General features: G+C 41.7%; 1 pseudogene; it reads left to right on the plus strand.

Moving 5' to 3' along the window:
• LOC116457977 (NANOG neighbor homeobox-like) overlaps positions 1-10,037 on the plus strand; it is a 32,566-nt pseudogene extending 22,529 nt beyond the window's left edge.
• The last annotated feature ends 5,082 nt before the right edge of the window (positions 10,038-15,119 follow it).

Below are 15,119 nucleotides of genomic sequence, written 5' to 3' on the forward strand. Positions count from 1 at the left end.
CTTTCCAACACTGCCACACCTTCTCAATTAGTCCCTCTGTAAATCAACCCTCCTTGAATTTGATCCCAATTTGAGAGTGCCATCTGCTTCCTGTTTGAGACCCCCAACTGATAACTCAATTTAGAGATTACTGGCTATGCCCAAATTCCCTCAGGAGAGTAACTCCAAACATGTTTTGGAGCCAAGGAGCTCAAATTGGGTATGGATGAGAGATACAGAGGCACAGGGCCATTCTGTTGGTTTCCTATCCCATCATCCGCTGCTACACCAGAATGAACAAGCATAAGAATTGTCTAAATTTGGAAGACCGCTGGGTATTGTGGAGGCCTTGCTGGATGGGCAGACTACACAGTATCCCTCAGGGTCATGGCAGACTCTGAAGTGATGGCAAAGACCACAGAAGGGCCATATGGTCTAGAAGGAGATTCCTGACAACAGGGTAGACATGTTTAATTTTACTGAAGATCAGGGAAAATAAAAGGAATAACAGCAGAGGAAGGAAACAATGTAAAACGATTCCTTACATTACTGGGACATAAAGGTTTGAAGGAAAAAATAACCAAATAAAATAAATAGACAAAAGATTCCTTAGCTATAACTTCCCCATGCTTAAGGGACACAAAAGTTCAAACACTATTTCTCATGTTCTAACACCAAAGAAGTTGATGAGTTTACCTAGAATTATCCTGAAGATGATCTCAGTTTCTAACTTGTGTTTTATGTCCCTGTCCCCCTCCAGGGGGTTTGTTTCCTTTAAATTCTGTGCAAAATTTTTACTTGTCTCTGGAGAATTCATAACTGCATACTTACCAGAGTTTATTATCCCAGGATCCAGCCTCTTTTGTCTTATAGTTAATATCCCTAAACCTGGGTATTCAGGGTTTTTTTTTGTTGTTGTTGTTTTTTGAGATGGAGTCTTGCTTTGTAGCCCAGGCTGGAGTGCAGCAGTGCGATCTCAGCTCACTGCAACTTCTGCCTCCCGGGTTCAAGCGATTCTCCTGCCTCTGCTTCCTGACTAGCTGGGATTACAGGCATGCGCTACCATGCCCGACTAATTTTTGTATTTTTAGTAGAGACAGGGTTTCGCCATGTTGGCCAGGCTAGTCTTGAACTCCTGACCTCAAGTGATCCACCCGCCTCAGCCTCCCAAAATGCTGGGATTACAGGCCTGAGCCACCGAGCCCAGCTGGTATTCAGTTTTAATAACTTCAGCAGACCAGTCCGGGATAGGCTTTGGCCCTCCAAATCTCATCAAAAAGCCAAAGTGGAGAAGTGCATTTGAAATACCTTTTGCCTTTATCTCATGAGGCTGAGTGCAGCGCCCGCCAAATAGTAATCTCTGAATCAAGACAGATGTTAGTTCTAAGAGTATACACTTTTTAGACCCTTAAGGAGAAAGATAATCACTTTCCTAACTTCTTCCTTTGCAAGGCTATCTACCCCTGCCTTCCACAGTTAGCTTTTACATTACTATGCAAAATGTTTAAATTGCTCATGTTCAATGGAGTTAACCTTCCACATTATTATGCAGAATGCTTTAAGTTATTTATGTTCCTCCTTTCCCAAACTCTACCACTATCCCTTTCTACACTGTGACCTCTAGTTCTAATAGGATTAAGGGCCATGATCATTACAGTGACATTCATCTCAATGGCTACTTCCTTAGCTACACTTAAAAATTAAAAAAAAAAAAGAAAGAGAAAAAAAAGGCCAAAGCTCTGACCTTCAAGCTTTTAAAGTCCTATGGTACTAGCCTCACAATGAAAAACAGCAGTCAGTACCTGCCCCATTCGTCCCCACTCTCTCTTCCCATTCCATTTAGCACCTTCATTTTTTTTAGTTCTTTTATTTTATATATTTCTGTAATTTTAAAAAGTATGCCTAGTCTGCAACTTCTGGATTTTAGCTTTTTTGATATACTGATTGAGGATGCTGTGATGAGCTGCACCTTTAGGAATAAAAAGACTTACCCCCTAGCTGCTGTGAGTGCTTCTGTCAGACAACCCTAAGTTTTCAGGCGTCTGCATCTGAAGAGAAATGCCTTTGCCCCCTCCGCCCCCACAACCTCTTGCCAGGGAGGCCTACTTTCAGTGAAGTTATATATACAGGAGCATAAATGACTAGTCCCCTTGCCCCAACTTGGGCCAAACAACTTTGTGGAACTATCCAGCATCACAGTTTCCTGTAGAATTAGCAGAGGCCTTCTTTGAGACTCTACTACAGCCCAGCTGCTCCTTCTGCCCAATTCTGCTTTTTTTCTCCTTCCAAAGAACATTCCCCAATAAACTTCTAGCGTGTCGATCTCCATCTCAGAGTCTGCTTTTGGGAAATTCAATATGGGGCATTACCCACTGACTTTCTGCTATGGTAGATGAGGATTTTTCTATTTTGCACAGCACTTCTCTATCCTCTGTCTCTATCTCAGCTTCCCCTCATTTCACCTTCTTTATGTAGTGATAGTGACATTTTTAGATAAATCAACATGCAATATAATCACAGTATAATATTCATGGCCGAGTCATAGTTTACTCTATATTTTATTTCATATACTTTTTTTACTTGATGCAAACTGTTGCCTCATATTTTTATTTCCTTAGCTTTTATACCAATTATCTCATTTCAATATTAGAACTAATTCTCCTCTAAACATGTTCGTAAATATTAGCTATACTCAATCAGTTTTATATTCGTCTTAGAGACATTGCTCTTAGAGGCCTCTGTCCTGCTCTATTCTGGTCTTTTTCTATGTCTGCTGACTGCTGTTATCTTGGTATTTCTGTTCTCCACCATTCTGCAAATTCCTTTTACATTTTCCCTAAGTTGTATCCCTTGTTTCCTGAATCCCATATCTTTGTCTTTCTTGGTTTTATTGGAGCACATTTTCTAATAGCTTTCTGGAAAAGAGATCATGGGAGGTAAATTTTAAGAGCTTCTATTTCTGAAAATGTCTTTATTCTAGTCTCATATTTGACTAATAGTTTGGTTGGGTATAGAATTTTAAATTCCTTAGAATTTTAAAGGCATTTTTCCATTATCTTCCAACTTCCAGGGATGCTGGTAGAAGCAATGTATATTATTATTATTTTAAACAGAGATGAGGTCTTGCTTTGTTACCCAGGCTGGTCTTGAACTCCTGGGCTCAAGCAATCTTCCCACCTTGGCCTCCCAAAGTGCTGGGATTATGGGTGTGAGCCACCATGTCCAGACCTGGCTGCTAGTGTTTTGGGAAAAGGGAGCCAGAGATTGCAACTTTTAGTATGTTAGGTTTTACTAATTATCATTTTAAGTCTGGGGTGTCTCCCTTTTACTTTACCCTCCCCCCAACCCCCCCAACCACATTAGCTCTGCCAGATGCACTTAAACTCCTATGGTTTGACTGCTCTAGAGACTAAATGCATCTTCTGTTAGGAAGTCGTATTTGTCTCGTCGTATGAGGTAGGAGAGATCAGGGTTAAAATTCCACTTACTTTAAAAGACTTTCATGTCTTCTTCTTTTCAGTCTCATCCACAACACTGTCTTGTGAAGTACCCATTGCCTCCAATTCCTTTGTCTTTCCACAATTCTGCAATGGGAACTGATTTTCATCTTTCGGACATAGATGCTTAAATTTCAGCTTTCTTTTGGACTCCTAAGTCAATTCCCTTTTCTGTTTCAAGATTTTATCTTTTGTATGCTGGCATATATTGTATTTTCAAGTTTATGTCTATGTTTGCCATTTTTCCTCTTTGCAATCCTTGTAGCAGGGTTTGAGGAGGGAGTGGAAATACGTTTTTGTTCTCTATATTTCAATGATAGTCTCTCTTATGTCTCCCTTTTTTTCCATTTTAAATGACAGTCTGAGGGCGAGTATGTGAGGCTCATTCTTTTAGCTTCATGTTCAAGGACATTATAAAGAGTATCATTTTCATTTAAAAGAATGGTCACTGAGACTTCATGAACAGCCTGGTCATATAGTACAATTCAGTGTGAGTTAATTGTTACCCAAGGAGGCCCAGAGGTAAGAAAATACAGGATAGGAGGAGAGCATGATACTTAACATTCTTTGGATGATTCAAATAAATACATAGAACATGAAGACACAAATAGGAAGGGCAAGTTTTGGCCTTTAACCAGTCTGAGAGAAAGAAGAAACAGGCCCGGGCGTGGTGGCTCACGCTTGTAATCCCAGCACTTTGGGAGGCCGAGGCGGGCGAATCACGAGGTCAGGAGATCGAGACCACGGTGACACCCCGTCTCTACTAAAAATACAAAAAATTAGCCAGGCACGGTGGCGGGCGCCTGTAGTCCCAGCTACTCGGAGAGGCTGAGGCAGGAGAATGGCGTGAACCCGGGAGGTGGAGCTTACAGTGAGCCGAGATCGCGCCACTGCACTCCAGAAAAAAAAAAAAAAAAAAAAGAAGAAACAAATTGGATAAGCGTGTCATCAAGATTTTTTTTCTCCTTTTCAATGTTTTACCCTCAATGCCTATTTGAATGCTGGATGAAAAAAAAAAAATGAAGTTAAACAAGCAAATGCATTCATGCTGCTATTTTAGTATACATCAGTTGTGAATCTAGAATTTATGACTGACTTACTTCAAAAGGGTAGAAGTAGTTTAATATGTTAAATAATACAAAATGAACCATGGGCTGAATATCTTCTATTTGCCCCTCTAGATGACTCCTCTAGTCTTCTTTACTCTGCTTTCTGCTCTGGGAGACTGACTTGGATAAGTTTGTTGTTGTTGTTGTTGTTGTTTGAGATGAAGTTTTGCTTTTATTGCCCAGGCTGTAGTGCAATGGCACGATCTCAGCTCACTGCAACCTCCACCTTCCGGTTTCAAACAATTATCCTGCCTCGGCCTCCCAAGTAGCTGAGATTACAGGCATGCACAACCATGCCTGGCTAATTTTGTATTTTTAGTAGAGACAGTGTTTCACCATGTTGGTCAGGCTGGTCTCAAACTCCTGACCTCAGGTGATCTGCCCACCTTGGCCTCCCAAAGTGCTGGGATTACAGGCATGAGCCACAGCACCTGGACTGGATAAGTTCTTATACCAGCTGTGTTTTTTGTTGTTGTTGTTGTTGTTGTTGTTGTTGTTGGATCCAACCTAAGGAAAGCTGCAACAGGAGATTCAAGAAAGAAGGGGAAATGAACAAGGTATTTCTTCCTCTGACTCCCTCCTTGCAGTATCTTCTCCAGCTGCCTTTCTCCCTCTCCAAAGGAGATTGCTCTTTCGAGGCTCCTCATTTACAGGACACTCTCCTTGTAGCCTACTCACCCCTTCTTATCATGCAAATAGCATCTCCTCTTGCTTTGTAATTTTGTTGGGAAATATAGCTGGGGCTACACCTGAACTTTCAAACAGGATATAAAATGTCGACATTCTGAATGGTTGTAAACAACTTGATTCTGAATGGTTGTAAACAACTTGGGCTGTGTGCCTTCGGGACTGATGTACTACAGGTTGGAGAGAGGACTGGTTTTCTTTCTTCTTTCTTTCCTTTTTTTTTTTTTGAGACTGAGTTCCCCTCTTGTTGGCCGGGCTGGACTGCAGTGGCGCAATCTCAGCTCACTGCAACCTCCGCCTTCCGGCTTCAAGCAATTATCCTGTCTCAGCCTCCCCAGTAGCTGGGATTACAGGTGCCTGCCACCATGCCCGGCTATTTTTTGTATTTTTAGTAGAGACAGGGTTTCACCATGTTGGCCAGGCTGTTCTTGAACTCCTGACCTCGTGATCCGTCTGCCTCGGCCTCCCAAAGTGCTGGGATTACAGGCATGAGCCACTGCGCCCCGCCGAGGACTGGTTTTTCTTGGTTTTTTTCTTGCCTCTGGGTCCATGACTGAGGGATCCAAGTTACTAACATGTGAATTTAGTGTTTTAATGACTCTTCTTTCACACCCTCATGCCTAACGACTAAACTAAATGGATACCCTTCTATTTTGTTGGCATTGGCTAAGTACATATTTTGCAGATTGATTGATGTGAAAGGACTAAAAGAACAAAGAGAAGCCTCTATTCTTGAGGATGTATAGGATTCCAATGAGGAAGTCTTTCCCCCTGTTTCTACATATGCCACCTTCTTAGGGGCTAAGAGGGGAGACTGCATCCACATTGATTCACATAAATTACATCATGTAGTCTGAGATTCTAACACAATATTGAAGCAAATCTATGTGTAAATTGGTCATTAGGCAAAGGCTTGTTAGAAATGTGAGACAGTAATAGGGGATCACAAAAAAGTAAGGTTCAAGGCAGTTTAAGTGAGATCAACGGTAAAATTTTTATGGACTCACAAGTTATTTAAGTCAATTTTCAAAGTTAGCCTGTGCCATAAAAATGATGTCAAATTTCCTTTCTAGGCTATTCTATATCATAGCTGTTTTATTTAAATTAAATTTATTTAAAAATTATATACTTGGTAATTATTAAAATCTAAAAACAAAATATTTAAGAGAAAAAAGTTGGCATTAAAATAGATTATTTTCATTCTAGAAATTGTAAGTTCAGTCACTGATAGAAATAATGATTTTTAGGGGTGATATTTTAAAGAACCACTGATAGGAATACACCAGATAGCTGAGATATTTATTTTTGCATGGTTAACGTGCCTGATGGTAGGATAGAAGACTGTATTTTTCCTGTCAATTTGTGAATATAAAACACCATGGACTAGTTACATAGATGTTGTTCACTAGAATATATCAGGCAAAGGTTTTGAATGTAGATACCAAGCACTGCAGGTAACAGGTGTGCTGGAAACGTGTTAATTGATGGCCCTGCTAGTGTAAATGCATGGTGAGAGATCATGATTATTGTACGTTTCACGTGGTGCTGCAGAGGGAATATAGGTTTAAATGCAACTGCAAAGATTCTGACAGTGAAATGCTTGAAGAAAAAGTAAGCTTTTGGTACACTTGTTATCAAAAGAAAAGTAAGCTTTTCTGTGTGCCTAAAGAACAAAGCACTATTTATGTGAAAGCAAAGCTGATAGCTGTTGGTCATGTTGGTCAAAGTTCTATTAAGGAATGTCTCAGTTAACTGGAGGTTTTAACGTCACAGCCGAGCTACTCTATCCATAAATTCATGATCATCCATGAGAAACCATGAGGGAGTAGCTGCTGCAAAGCTGGGAAGATGATGTGACAAGAGACCAAATTTCATCAACAACACCCTGAGAGGAGCCAGTCGGCCAAGGGGAACAGCAGGGGAAACCCTTACCACTTAAAGCAGAAAATGCTCGTAACAGCTGCACCTCTACATTTGCCACATCTGCTGCAAAATACTTCATCAGCCTGAAAGGCGAGGTGTGACTAAGGGGCAGCACCAACATGATCTACAACTGTGAGAGGTTCACAACTCATTGCTCTATGGAAGTACAGAAGACACATTTTTCAAACAAAACTCAACTGCTTTCTAACAACAAATACTAGGGTTGTGCAGCTCAGTCACTATGATTTTTAAATACCTAGAAGCTAGGAAAATGAGTACTAAAAAATAGTACTCAAAAAGAGACCAATGAATGAAATGCTAAGTAGGTTTGGTAAAATTTAGGGGAAAGGAGAAGCAGAAAAGTCTGGAAGGTACAGAAACTTATGTTCGATAAGGTTAATCTGGTGCCTTTGTGAGAAATCTCTAAACTTTAATTGACTGATGTATCCTTATTACTTGCTGAGGAATGCTCCTATTCTCCCCATCCTCAAACTATTAGAACAATAAAATAATTAAGCATTCATATGCTAAGCCATTTTGATTTCATGGATTAAAATCTTTTTACAGAAAAATTCATATTCAATTAATATTTATTTTCATTTTTCATTTCAGCTTTTAGCTTTTTAATTCATTCAAGCATAATTTCATGCATTGAGCTGAATGCCTTTTATCAAACTCTAGAAACAAAGTTTTGCAAATAAACCCCATCCTGGAAACAGTAAAATCCAGAGTCTTAAAAGTTTCAGAATAACAATAATAGTTGTGCCAAATCCCTATTGACTTCAGTGAGCATGGCACCACGTTCAAGAGGCTGAAGAAGAAACCTAGAGCCAGGAAATGAAACATGGGCTTTTATTTTTACACACATGGAAGAGAACCCAGTGGTGGCAGGCTTGGCAGGAGAACAGCAACTTCTTGCAAAAGGCATGCAGTTTATATAGCATTTTCACTTAACACTCTTTCCCTAACAACTTCCACCTGGCAACCTTTATGTAATGCAAAATTCAGGGCCTTAAGTTTCTGTATGGCCAGTGTTCCATGGGGAAATGGGGAGTGGAGGGCTGTATGGCTCCTCATAGATAAGGAATGGATCTGTGGATTTGCCACTTCTGGATTCCCTTAGCTCAGAACTCCGAACATACATTCAGGTGCATCTGCTATACAGGGTCATTCTCAGGGTGTGCCCAAGTCAAGTTATCACTGTCAGGTGTGTCTACCATGCAACAGTTTATCATTCTTCCTTTCCTTTCCTGGTGGTTGTCACACTAGTTTATTAATCAACCAGTAAACATTTACTGAACATCAAATGGCCCCCAAAGAGGGGGGAACACACACACAAAGTAGGTATCATAGTTCCTGCTCCTAAGGTATTTATAGTTGGAAGTGCTTAAATTGTTGTATATATAATAAAGCAAGGAGCAGTTAAATATTGAGCAGCTAAAAATTGGCTAAAAGTGCCATAGGAACACGAAGGAGAGACATACTACTATTGACTGAAACTAGCGGAAGGAGTTTTTATGGAGGAGAGAAGATCTGAGCTGGACCCGGAAGGATGGGTAGGAGGGAGAGGAAGGGTCATACAAATGGGATGGGTCAGCAGGAACACAGGCATGGAAGCTGGAAGAAAAACAATGCTGACGCTTGCTACTTACTTCCCCCATTAGAAGCCAAAGTGAGGTGTGACTCTCACAGCAAGTAACTGATTGAAAGTACCAGGCTATTAATACATGAGGAGAAATGCTGCTTCAGTAAATAGATAGGTGGCATTATTTTTCGGAGACTAATTTGAGTCTTTATGTTTTGTGCCTGCAGCAGGTGTGCCAAAGATACTTAATTAGTGATTAAAGAAGCTCCCATCAGTATGGGAATAATGCTGCAATGAATATAGAAGTGCATACATCTCTTGAACTTACTAATTTCATTTATTTTTGATATATACCTAGTGGTGCAATTAATTGCTGGATTATATTATAGCTGTATTTTTAATTTTTTGAGGAACCTCCACACCATTTTCCAAAAAGGCTGTACCAATTTACATTCTCACCAACAGTGTACAAGTCTTCATTTTTGTCCACATCCTCACCAACATTTGTTATTTTTTGTCTTTTTGATGATAGCCATTCTAACAAGTGTGAGGTGATATCTCATTGTGGTTTTGCTTTGTATTTCCCTGATGAGATAGTTTTCTTTCTTTTTCAGAGAGTTCATTGTTAGGGTATAGAAATGCCACTGATGGGGAAAGAGGAGCAACAATGAAAGCTTTGAAAGAGCAGCCATTGACTTTGAGGAAGCCCCAGGAAAGGATGGTGTTCAGGAAGTGGGAGAATAAACTTTTTCAATGTGGAGAGAGATCCCGATACTTCAGAAGCCCCTGATCATTCAAAAACAACCAGCTATGCCTTGGGATCAAAATCCAGAACAATCAACTGGAAATTACAGTGAAGATGAACAAAACGGAAAGCAGAAATAGAAGGAGGAGGAGAAGCAGGCAGAAAGAGAGAACGAGAAAAAGAAGAAAAAAATGAAAAGGAGCTGCAAGATGAACAGGGAAAAAAAAAGGAAAAGAGAAAATGAGAAAGAGAAACAGTATCCTGAGAAAAGATTAGTCAGCAAATCCCTCATGGACACTCTCTGGGCAAAGTTTAACAGGTGCCCCACTATACAAGAGAGTTTATCACTCTCATTTGAATTTGACATGACACATAAACAGATAAGTCAATGGTTTTGTAAAACGAGGAAGAAATATAATAAAGAAATGTCCAAGAGAAAGCATAAGAGAAAACACACGAGATGGAGGTCTCTGTGTTGCTAAGGCTGGTCTTGAACTCCTGCCCTCAAGTGATCTTCCCACTTTGGCCTCCAGAAATGCTGTGATTACAAGCATGAGCCATCGCACTGGCTAAGACATTTTACATGACACCATTCTCAACAATAAATGGAGTTCTGAAAGGATAAACAAGAAAATATTAACAGTCATTGATTCCGTGGAGTAGAACTAAATAAGGGGAATGCAAAGAAGTGTTTATATGTTTTATTTTTACCCTACTATAGATTTAAAGTTTTTATAATGGATGTTAATTGATTTTATTTGAGAAAAAAAATCGAGTCAAGGCCGGGCACAGTGGAGCACGCCTGTAATCCCAGCACTTTGAGAGGCCAAGATGGGTGGATTACCTGAGGTCAGGAGTTCGAGACCAGCCTGACTAACACGACGAAACCCTGTCTCTACTAAATACAAAAAAATTAGCCAGGCATGGTGGTGCATGCCTGTAATCTGACTTACTTCGGAGGCTGAGACAGGAGAATCACTTGTACCCGGGAAGTGGAGATTGCAGTGAGTCAAGGTTGCACAACTGCATTCCAGTCTGGGCAACAAGAGCGAAACTCTGTCTCAAAAAAAAAAAAAAAAAAAAAAAAAAAAAAAAAAAAAAAAAAAAAAAAAAAAAAAAAAAAAAAAAAGAAAAAGAAAAGAAAAAATCAATGAAGAAATTACCAACCTGTGGAAATGTTTTGAGACTGAAAGGGAAATCCATTATAGAAGCTAACGGGTTCAGTGCCTTCTGCAATTTGTCAATATATCTCTAAACATCCCCTCCAAACATGACTTTTCTCTACAAATGTGATTACACTCCTGGAAGGACAAAAAAAAAGAAAGAAATGCCATTGATTTTTGCATGCTGATTATATATCATGCAACTTTGCTAAATATGCTTCTTAGTTCTAACCATTTTTTGGTACATGCTACCATCTGAATGTGTCCCCCAAATCATATGTTGAAACTTAATTGCCAATGTGGTAATATTAAGAGATGGACCTTTAGGAGATGATTAGGTCATAAGAGTGAAGCTCTCATAAAGGGAATTAGTGACTTTATAAGAGTTTAAAGGGAGCATCCTAATCTTTTTTGATATTCCACCTGCTGCCATGTGAGGACACAACAGGAGCTGTAATCCCAGCTACTAAGGAAGTTGAGGCAGGAGAATTGCTTAAACCTGGGATGTAGAGGTTGCAGTGAGCCGAGATCGTGCCATTGCACTCGCACTCCAGCCTGGGCAACAAGAGTGAAACTCTGACTCAAAAAATAAAAAAGAAATTTATATTATTTATCAATTACCCAGTTTGTCATATTTTGTTATAGCAGCAGGAAAAGATGGATATAGTGGAGTCTTTAGGATTTTCCATATATAAGATTATGTCATTGGCAAACAGAGTTAATTTTACTTCTGTTCTGATTTGGGTGCCTTTTATTTCTTTTTCTTGCCTAATTGCTCTGCCTAGGACTTACAGCACTATATCAAATAGAAATGACAAGAGTGGACATGCTTGTCTTGTTCCTGATCTTAGAGGAAAAGCTTTCAGCTTTCCATCACTGAATATGTTGGTAGCTATGGGCTTGTCACATATGGCATTTATTATGTTGAGGTGCAATCCTTCTATACCTAATTTGTTGAGAGTTTTTTTTTTAATCATAAAAGGATGTGGAGTTTAGTCAAATTCTTCTCCCCATCTATTTAGATAATAATATGATTTTTGTGCTTCATTGTGTTGATGTGGTATATCACATTTACCGATTTATGTATCACACTTGCATCCTGGGGATAAATCCCACTTGATCATGGTATATGATACTTTTAATGTGCTGTTGAAATTGTTTTGCTAGTATTTTGTTGAGTGGCTTTTAGGATGATTTTTGCATCAATGTTCATCATGAATATTGGAGTTTTGTTTTATTTTATTTTATTTTTATTTTATTTTATTTTATTTTATTTTATTTTATTTTATTTTATTTTTGACAGAGTCTCGCTCTTTCACTAGGCTGGAGTGCAGTGGCACGATCTCGGCTCACTGCAACCTCCACCTCTCAGGTTCAAGCAATTCCCCTGCTTCAGACTCCCGAGTAGCTGGGATTACAGGCGTGTGCCACCATGCCCAGCTAATCTTCGTACTTTTAGTAGAGACGGGGTTTCACCATGTTGGCCAGGATGGTCTCGATCTCTTGACCTCATGATCTGCCTGCCTCAGACTCCCAAAGTGCTGGGATTACAGGCATGAGCCACTGCGCCTGGCTATAATTTTATTTTCTTAAAATGTCCCAAGTCTGGCTTTGGTATCAGGATAAATTCTGGTCTCATAAAATGAGCTTAAAAGTGTTCCCTCCTCCTTAATTTTTTGGAATAGTTTGAGAATGATCGACATTAATTTTTAATTGTTTGGTAGAATTCACAGGTAAAGCCATTAGGTACTGGGCTTTTCTTTGATAGCAGATTTTTTTAAATTATAAATTTATTATCTTTGCTCATTGTCGATGTGTTTAGACTTTTATATCTTTGTGATTCAATTTTGGTAGGTTGTAAGTTTTCAGGAATTTATCCATCTCATCTAGGTTATCCAATTTGGGGAAATATAATTATTCATAGTGGTCTCTTGTTACAGGATTCTTGGGGTGTCGCTTTGCCAGCCAGAAATCTCTGTGAGCAGTGGCGCCTTTGCCCAAGTTTTGCTCAGGCCCACTGGGCTCGTTCTGCACACTTGGACTGGCAGGCTGCACTCAGCTTGTGCTACTGGCCTGGATCCCATGCCTGCCAAAGGTGAGCCAGGCACGGAGCAGCAAGGGGTGTGTGAGTGAGCGTGGGATCCTGTCACTACACACAGCCAGGCATGCCGGCTGCAGCAGCATAGGCAGCTCCAGGCAATAGTATGGGCACTGGCTCCCTGTGAGGCTGTGGCTGGACCAGGACCAGGCATACCACAAGCACCTTCCATGGCTGACACTGGAGAATGCCAGTTCTGCCCACTTGGCCCTGTTCTGCCCACTTGGCCCTCTGTAGCTGGTTGTTCCATCGTTCCTTCAGGTCTAGCTGAGTCCAGGGCTTTTATGGGTCTCAGTGGGGAGGAAGTGTGTGCTGATTGGTCCATGGGTGGCCATAGGTGGGCCCAGAAAAAGCAACACTAGTTCCCACTCTGGTCCACAGGACTGCCAGCCCAGCCCCCAGGCTTCAGGCCCTCCCTGGGTGGGGTTTCACTGGAGACTCATCCCTCTCTGCCCAGGAGCCTGTCTGCCTCCTGCCACCATTCATGTCACCCAGGCTGTTCATGCAAAGGAGTGCCTGCAGGCCAGCACTGAGCTGCTTTCAGCACCCTCTGGCCTCCCTCCCGTGTTCATTGGTGCCCAAAGTCTGGAGGGAGCCAAGGCAGTAGAGGGCTGGCATGTCAGTACTGCCCTGAGTGTGCACACATCCAGCCAGGCTCTGACAGCACCCAGGCTCAGCCCCAACCTTGCTCTGAGATCAGAGTGGGCACTGGGAGGGGGGAGAAGGTAGGCAGTGGGAGCAGACAAGCCTGCATTGGAAAGGGGAAGTCTTCCTGGGCCCCCAAGAGTGCAGAGATTCCTGAGTTCGCAGTTGCAACTTGGGCAGCTGCAGCTGTGCCTGGGAGGGTGAGGCTTCTATCTACCTGCAGCTCTGCTGACTTCATGGAGTGTGGCACTGTCCCAAGACCAGCTCCACCTCAGGGCCCCTGTATGCCTGCCCCTCCATGCCTGATCACGCTGCTCCTCCACCAGTGGGTGACTCAGCCTGGCCCCATTGCAGTGGCTCCCTTGCTGGTGGGCAACTTTGTCCATCCCCATCACAGTTGCTCCCAGGGGCAGGCTCCAGGGACTGCTTGCCTCCTCTCCACATTTTCCCTGCAGTGGTGGCAGGCAAAATGAAGGTGGTGTGGTGTCCCTGGCCAACCCTGCACAAATGAACCCGACACTCTCAGGGCTGGCCCCATGAGTCCTGGCTGCACCTTCAGCCAGGTGCTCACAGGCTCCCAAGATGCAGCAAAGAGCAAAGTTGAGATTGTGGCAGAGGCTTCAGGCCTGGGAGCAAGACCTGCCCAGTCCTGCAAGGGTGGGGGCAGCACTGTTGGCTGCCTTGGGGACCTGGGGCACATGGGTCCCACCGCTGCCACTGCTGCTCCTCCCACCACCTTCTGTGCCTCCCTGCTGCAGCCAACATGATGCCAGTACTCTGGACAGCCCACCACTGCCATCATTATGATCCTTTATATTTCTGTCGTATTAGTTGCATATCTCCTCTTTCATTTATAATTTTATTTACTTGAGTCTCTTCTCTCTTTTTTTGTAAAATTATTCTAGCTAAACATTTGTTAATTTTATCTTTCAAAAAAGCAACTCAGTTTTATTTATATTTTCTTTTTTTTTTAGTCTTTATTACTTTGATTTATGCTCTGATCTTTATTATTTCCTTTCTTCTACTAGACTTTGGGAATCACTTATTCTTTTTTCATTCTTATGATATAATGTTAGGCTGTTTATTTTAAATCTTTCTTTTTCATAATGTGGGTGTTTATTGCTATAAACTTCCATCTTAGAACTGCTTTTACTGCATCCCATAAGTTTTAATATGTTGGGCTCATTTTCCTTTGTTTCAAGATTTTTAAAATTTGTTTTTACCCCATGCCAGGGCTCTCAGGCTGGCATCAGCTCTGGACTCCCTTGGGACAGAGTTCTCAGAGGGAGAGGCAGGCCACCATTTTTGCTGTCCTACAGCCCTTGCCACTCTTGTTTCAGGCTCTGAAGGGTGCATGGTGATTAGGGACTGGCATGGACTCCCAGCACAACACAGCCACCCCTTGGAAAAGTGGTAGATTGTTCATATAGATCCCCATCCCCACTTCTCACTGGATGAGGCTGGGACTCCAGTACAACTACCCTGCCCCCACCTGAACACTTCAGTTGGAGGTGGCTTTGCATTTCTCTGAAGAGGAAATCCCAGAGTCAACTCACAACCCATCTGCCATTGGAGCTGCAGTGGTACTGCCCTAACTACCCTCAGGCTGGGGTAGGGACAAAGGGCCTAGTTGATATGATGGCACCTCCAGCACACCAAAGCTACCACATGGAGAGGAGTCCAGTCTC

The sequence above is a fragment of the Hylobates moloch genome, unplaced genomic scaffold, assembly GCF_009828535.3.
Source record: "Hylobates moloch isolate HMO894 unplaced genomic scaffold, HMol_V3 SCAFFOLD_18, whole genome shotgun sequence".
Lineage (NCBI taxonomy): Eukaryota > Metazoa > Chordata > Mammalia > Primates > Hylobatidae > Hylobates > Hylobates moloch.